Source organism: Triticum dicoccoides, chromosome 7B (assembly GCF_002162155.2).
Source record: "Triticum dicoccoides isolate Atlit2015 ecotype Zavitan chromosome 7B, WEW_v2.0, whole genome shotgun sequence".
NCBI classification, from domain to species: domain Eukaryota; kingdom Viridiplantae; phylum Streptophyta; class Magnoliopsida; order Poales; family Poaceae; genus Triticum; species Triticum dicoccoides.
This window is the reverse complement of record NC_041393.1, coordinates 157,269,944-157,278,158: the sequence shown is the minus strand read 5'-3', so window position 1 is coordinate 157,278,158 and position 8,215 is coordinate 157,269,944.

Sequence of the window (8,215 nt, the reverse complement as noted above, 5' to 3'; positions counted from 1 at the left end):
TCAGCCACGTAAAACTTGCAACAACAATTAGAGGACGTCTAACTTGTTTTTGCAGCAAGTGGTTTGTGATATGATATGGCCAAAGTTGTGATGAATGATGAATGATCTATATGTGATGTATGAGATGTTCATGCTATTGTAATAGGAATCACGACTTGCATGTCGATGAGTATGACAACCGGCAGGAGCCATAGGAGTTGTCTTTATTCTTTTATATGACCTGCGTGTCATCAAGAAACGCCATGTAAATTACTTTACTTTATTGCTAAACGCGTTAGCCATAGTAGTAGAAGTAATAGTTGGCGAGCAACTTCATGGAGACACGATGATGGAGATCATGGTGTCAAGCCGGTGACAAGATGATCATGGAGCCCCAAGACGGAGATCAAAGGAGCTATGTGATATTGGCCATATCATGTCACGTTTATTATTTGATTGCATGTGATGTTTATCATGTTTTGCATCTTGTTTACTTAGAACGACGGTAGTAAATAAGGTGATCCCTCATACTAATTTCAAGAAGTGTTCCCCCTAACTGTGCACCGTTGCGACAGTTCGCTGTTTCAAAACACCACGTGATGATCGGGTGTTTTATTCAGACGTTCACATACAACGGGTGTAAGACAGATTTACACATGCAAACACTTAGGTTGACTTGACGAGCCTAGCATGTATAGACATGGCCTCGGAACACGGAAGACCGAAAGGTCGAGCATGAGTCGTATAGAAGATACGATCAACATGAAGATGTTCACCGATGTTGACTAGTCCGTCTCACGTGATGATCGGACACGGTCTAGTATAACTCGGATCATGTAATACTTAGATGACTAGAGGGATGTCTAATCTAAGTGGGAGTTCATTAATAATTTGATTAGTTGAACTTAATTATCATGAACTTAGTCTAAATATTTTACAATATGTCTTGTAGATTAAATGGCCAACGTAGTCCTCAACTTCAACGCGTTCCTAGAGAAAACCAAGCTGAAAGACGATGGCAGCAACTATACGGACTGGGTCCGGAACCTGAGGATCATCCTCATAGCTGCCAAGAAAGATTATGTCCTACAAGCACCGCTTGGTGACGCACCCGTTCTCCCTGCAGAACAAGATGTTATGAACGCTTGGCAGGCATGTTTCGATGACTACTCCCTCGTTCAGTGCGGCATGCTTTACAGCCTAGAGCCGGGGCTCCAAAAGCGTTTTGAGAGACATGGAGCATATGAGATGTTCGAAGAGCTGAAAATGGTTTTCCAAGCTCATGCCCGGGTCGAGAGATATGAAGTCTCCGACAAATTCTTCAGCTGTAAGATGGAGGAAAACAGTTCTGTCAGTGAGCACATACTCACTATGTCTGGGTTGCATAACCGCTTGACTCAGCTGGGAGTTAATCTCCCGGATGATGCGGTCATTGACAGAATCCTCCAGTCGCTTCCACCAAGCTACAAGAGCTTTGTGATGAACTTCAATATGCAGGGGATGGAAAAGACCATTCCTGAAGTATTTGCTATGCTGAAATTAGCAGAGGTAGAAGTCAGGAAGGAACATCAAGTGTTGATGGTCAATAAAACCACTAAGTTCAAGAAAGGCAAGGGTAAAAAGAACTTCAAGAAGGAGGCAAGGAGGTTGCCGCACCCGGCAAGCAAGCTGCCGGGAAGAAGCCAAAGAATGGACCCAAGCCCGAGACTGAGTGCTTTTATTGCAAGGGAAGCGGTCACTGGAAGCGGAACTGCCCTAAGTACTTAGCGGATAAGAAGGCCGGCAAAACAAAAGGTATATGTGATATACATGTAATTGATGTGTACCTTACTAGTGCCCGTAGTAGCTCCTGGGTATTTGATACCGGTGCAGTTGCTCACATTTGTAACTCAAAGCAGGGGCTGCGGAATAAGAAGATACTGGCAAAGGACGAGGTGACGATGCGCGTCGGGAATGGTTCAAAGGTCAATGTGATCGCCGTCGGCACGCTACCTCTGCATCTCCCTTCGGGATTAGTTTTAAACCTTAATAATTGTTATTTAGTGCCAGCTTTGAGCATGAACATTGTATCAGGATCTCGTTTAATTCGAGATGGCTACTCTTTTAAATCTGAGAATAATGGTTGTTCCATTTTTATGAGAGATATGTTTTATGGTCATGCTCCTATGGTGAATGGTTTATTCTTTATGAATCTCGAACGTGATGCTACACATGTTCATAATGTGAGTACCAAAAGAAGTAAGGTTGATAATGATAGTCCCACATACCTGTGGCACTGCCGCCTTGGTCACATAGGTGTCAAACGCATGAAGAAGCTCCATGCTGATGGACTTTTAGAGTCTCTTGATTATGAATCATTTGACACATGCGAACCATGCCTTATGGGTAAAATGACCAAGACTCTGTTCTCAGGAACAATGGAGCGAGCAACCGACTTATTGGAAATCATACATACTGATGTGTGCGGTCCAATGAGTGTTGAGGCTCGCGGTGGCTATCATTATGTTCTCACCCTCACTGATGATTTAAGTAGGTATGGGTATATCTACTTAATGAAACACAAGTCTGAAACCTTTGAAAAGTTCAAGGAATTTCAGAGTGAGGTTGAAAATCAACGTGACAGGAAAATCAAGTTTCTACGATCAGATCGTGGAGGAGAATACTTGAGTCACGAGTTTGGGGCACACTTAAGAAAATGTGGAATAGTTTCACAACTCACGCCGCCTGGAACACCTCAGCGTAATGGTGTGTCCGAACGTCGTAATCGCACTCTGTTAGATATGGTGCGATCTATGATGTCTCTTACCGATTTACCGCTTTCTTTTTGGGGCTATGCTTTAGAGACGGCCGCATTCACTTTAAATAGGGCTCCGTCGAAATCCGTTGAGACGACACCGTATGAATTGTGGTTTGGGAAGAAACCTAAGCTGTCGTTTCTAAAAGTTTGGGGATGCGATGCTTATGTCAAGAAACTTCAACCTGAAAAGCTCGAACCCAAGTCGGAAAAATGCGTCTTCATAGGATACCCAAAAGAAACTATTGGGTACACCTTCTACCTCAGATCCGAAGGCAAGATCTTTGTTGCCAAGAATGGGTCCTTTCTGGAGAAAGAGTTTCTCTCGAAAGAAGTAAGTGGGAGGAAAGTAGAGCTTGATGAAGTATTACCTCTTGAACCGGAAAATGGCGCAACTCAAGAAAATGTTCCTGAGGTGCCTGCACCGACTAGAGAGGAAGTTAATGACAATGATCAAGATACTTCTGATCAAGCCCCTACTGAAATTCGAAGGTCCACAAGGACACGTTCCGCACCAGAGTGGTACGGCAACCCTGTCTTGGAAATCATGCTGTTAGACAACGGTGAACCTTCGAACTATGAAGAAGCGATGGCGGGACCGGATTCCGACAAATGGCTGGAAGCCATGAAATCCGAGATAGGATCCATGTATGAAAACAAAGTATGGACTTTGACTGACTTGCCCGTTGAGCGGCGAGCCATAGAAAATAAATGGATCTTTAAGAAGAAGATAGACGCGGATGGTAATGTGACCATCTATAAAGCTCGGCTTGTCGCTAAGGGTTATCGACAAGTTCAAGGGGTTGACTACGATGAGACTTTCTCGCCGGTAGCGAAGCTGAAGTCCGTCCGAATCATGTTAGCAATTGCCGCATTCTATGATTACGAAATATGGCAAATGGACGTCAAAACGGCATTCCTTAATGGTTTCCTTAAGGAAGAATTGTATATGATGCAGCCGGAAGGTTTTGTCGATCCTAAGAATGCTGACAAAGTGTGCAAGCTCCAACGCTCGATTTATGGGCTGGTGCAAGCATCTCGGAGTTGGAACATTCGCTTTGATGAGATGATCAAAGCGTTTGGGTTTACACAGACTTATGGAGAAGCCTGCGTTTACAAGAAAGTGAGTGGGAGCTCTGTAGCATTTCTCATATTATATGTAGATGACATACTTTTGATGAGAAATGATATAGAACTCTTGGACAGCATCAAGGCCTACTTGAATAAAAGTTTTTCAATGAAGGACCTTGGAGAAGCTGCTTATATATTAGGCATCAAAATCTATAGAGATAGATCAAGACGCCTCATAGGTCTTTCACAAAGCACATACCTTGATAAGATATTGAAGAAGTTCAATATGGATCAATCCAAGAAGGGGTTCTTGCCTGTGTTACAAGGTGTGAAATTGAGCTCAGCTCAATGTCCGACCACGGCAGAAGATATAGAAGAGATGAGCGTCATCCCCTATGCCTCAGCCATAGGTTCTATTATGTATGCCATGCTGTGTACCAGACCTGATGTTAACCTTGCCGTCAGTTTGGTAGGAAGGTACCAAAGTAATCCCGGCAAGGAACACTGGACAGCGGTCAAGAATATCCTGAAGTACCTCAAAAGGACTAAGGAAATGTTTCTCGTTTATGGAGGTGACGAAGAGCTCGTCGTAAAGGGTTACGTCGACGCTAGCTTCGACACAGATCTGGATGACTCTAAGTCACAAACCGGATACGTGTATATTTTGAATGGTGGGGCAGTAAGCTGGTGCAGTTGCAAGCAAAGCGTCGTGGCGGGATCTACATGTGAAGCGGAGTACATGGCAGCCTCGGAGGCAGCACATGAAGCAATATGGGTGAAGGAGTTCATCACCGACCTAGGAGTCATACCCAATGCGTCGGGGCCGATCAAGCTCTTCTGTGACAACACTGGAGCTATTGCACTTGCCAAGGAGCCCAGGTTTCACAAGAAGACAAGGCACATCAAGCGTCGCTTCAACTCGATTCGTGAAAATGTTCAAGATGGAGACATAGAGATTTGTAAAGTACATACGGACCTGAATATAGCAGATCCGTTGACTAAACCTCTCCCTAGAGCAAAACATGATCAACACCAGAATTCTATGGGTGTTCGATTCATCACAATGTAACTAGATTATTGACTCTAGTGCAAGTGGGAGACTGTTGGAAATATGCCCTAGAGGCAATAATAAAAGCATTATTATTATATTTCCTTGTTCATGATAATTGTCTTTATTCATGCTATAATTGTGTTATCCGGAAATCGTAATACATGTGTGAATAACAGACACCGACATGTCCTTAGTGAGCCTCTAGTTGACTAGCTCGTTGATCAACAGATAGTCATGGTTTCCTGACTATGGACACTGGATGTCATTGATAACGAGATCACATCATTGGGAGAATGATGTGATGGACAAGACCCAATCCTAAACATAGCACAAGATCGTATAGTTCGTTTGCTAGAGTTTTCCAATGTCAAGTATCTTTTCCTTAGACCATGAGATCGTGTAACTCCCGGATACCGTAGGAGTGCTTTGGGTATGCCAAACGTCACAACGTAACTGGGTGACTACAAAGGTAGACTACAGGTATCTCCAAAAGTGACTGTTGGGTGACATGGATCAAGACTGGGATTTGTCACTCCGTATGACGGAGAGGTATCACTGGGCCCACTCAGTAATGCATCATCATAATGAGCTCAGAGTGACCAAGTGTCTGGTCACGGGATCATGCATTACGGTACGAGTAAAGTGACTTGCCGGTAACGAGATTGAACGAGGTATTGGGATACCGACGATCGAATCTCGGGCAAGTAACATATCGATAGACAAAGGGAATAGCGTACGGGATTGATTAAATCCTCGACATCGTGGTTCATCCGATGAGATCATCGTGGAGCATGTGGGAGCCAACATGGGTATCCAGATCCCGCTGTTGGTTATTGACCGGAGAGTCATCTCGGTCATGTCTGCTTGTCTCCCGAACCCGTAGGGTCTACACACTTAAGGTTCGGTGACGCTAGGGTTATGAAGATATGTATATGCAGAAACCCGAATGTTGTTCGGAGTCCCGGATGAGATCCCGGACGTCACGAGGAGTTCCGGAATGGTCCAGAGGTAAAGAATTATATATAGGAAGTGCTATTTCGGGCATCGGGACAAGTTTCGGGGTTATCGGTATTGTACCGGGACCACCGGAAGGGTCCCGGGGGTCCACCGGGTGGGGCCACCTGTCCCGGGGGGCCACATGGGCTGTAGGGGGTGCGCCTTGGCCTAGATGGGCCAAGGGCACCAGCCCCTATAGGCCCATGCGCCTAGGGTTTCCACCATGGAAGAGTCCATGTGGTGGAAGGCACCCCTAGGTGCCTTGGGGGGGAGGGAAACCTCCCCTTGGCCGCCGCCCCCCCTAGTAGATGCCATCTACTAGGGCCGGCGCCCCCCTGGCACCCCTATATATAGTGGGGGGGAGAGGAGGGATTTTAGACCAGCCCCTGGCGCCTCCACCTCCCCCCGTTACGTCTCTCCCTCGTAGTCTCGGCGAAGCCCTGCTGCTGTGACGCCCTGCATCCACCACCACGCCGTCGTGCTGCTGGATCTTCATCAACCTCTCCTTCCCCCTTGCTGGATCAAGAAGGAGGAGACGTCTCCCGTCCCGTACGTGTGTTGAACGCGGAGGTGCCGTCCGTTCGGCGCTGGTCATCGGTGATTTGGATCACGTCGAGTACGACTACATCATCACCGTTCTTTTGAACGCTTCCGCTCGCGATCTACAAAGGTATGTAGATGCATCCAATGACTCGTTGCTAGATGAACTCCTAGATGATCTTGGTGTAACGAGTAGGAAAATTTTTGTTTTCTGCAACGTTCCCCAACAACTATATGATTCACGCTCGACCTTTCGGTCTCAGTGTTCCGAGGCCATATCTGCATATGCTAGGCTCGTCAAGTTTAACCTGAGTATTCTGCGTGTGCAAAACTGGCTTGCACCCGTTGTACATGTACGTAGAGCTTATCACACCCGATCATCACGTGGTGTCTGGGCACGACGAACTTTGTCAACGGTGCATACTCAGGGAGAACACTTTTATCTTGAAATTTAGTGAGAGATCATCTTATAATGCTACCGTCAATCAAGGCAAGATAAGATGCATAAAAGATAAACATCACATGCAATCAATATAAGTGATATGATATGGCCATCATCATCTTGTGCTTGTGATCTCCATCTCCGAAGCACCTCCATGATCACCATCGTCACCGGCGCGACACCTTGATCTCCATCGTAGCATCGTTGTCGTTTACGCCATCTATTTCTTCTACCACTATCGCTACCGCTTATTGATAAAGTAAAGCAATTACATGGCGTTTGCATTTCATACAATAAAGCGACAACCATATGGCTCCTGCCAGTTGCCGATAACTTTCGATTACAAAACATGATCATCTCATACAATAAAATATAGCATCACGTCTTGACCATATCACATCACAACATGCCCTGCAAAAACAAGTTAGACGTCCTCTACTTTGTTGTTGCAAGTTTTACGTGGCTGCTACGGGCTTAGCAAGAACCGTTCTTACCTACGCATAAAAACCACAACGATAGTTTATCAAGTTGGTGATGTTTTAACCTTCGCAAGGACCGGGAGTAGCCACACTCGGTTCAACTAAAGTTGGAGAAACTGACACCCGCCAGCCACCTGTGTGCAAAGCACGTCGGTAGAACTAGTCTCGTGTAAGCGTACGCGTAATGTCGGTCCGGGCCGCTTCATCCAACAATACCGCCAAACCAAAGTATGACATGCTGGTAAGCAGTATGACTTATATCGCCCACAACTCACTTGTGTTCTACTCGTGCATATGACATCTACATATAAAACCAGGCTCGAATGCCACTGTTGGGGAACGTAGTAATTTCAAAAAATTTCCTACGCACACGCAAGATCATGGTGATGCATAGCAACGAGAGGGGAGAGTATTGTCCACGTACCCTCGTAGACCGAAAGAGGAAGCGTTATGACAACGCGGTTGATGTAGTCGTGCGTCTTCACGATTCGACCGATCCAAGTACCGAACGTACGGCACCTCCGAGTTCAGCACACGTACAGCTCGATGACGATCCCCGGACTCCGATCCAGCAGTGTGTCGGGGATGAGTTCCGTCAGCACGACGGCGTGGTTACGATGATGATGTTCTACCGACGCAGGGCTTCGCCTAAGCACCGCAACGATATGACCGAGGTGGAATATGGTGGAGGGGGGCACCGCACACGGCTAAGGAACGATCACGAAGATCAACTTGTGTGTCTCTAGGGTGCCCCCCGCCCCCGTATATAAAGGAGCAAGGGGGGTGCGGCCGGCCAGGAGGAGGGCGCGCCAGGAGGAGTCCTACTCCCACCGGGAGTAGGACTCCCCCCTTTTCCATGTTGG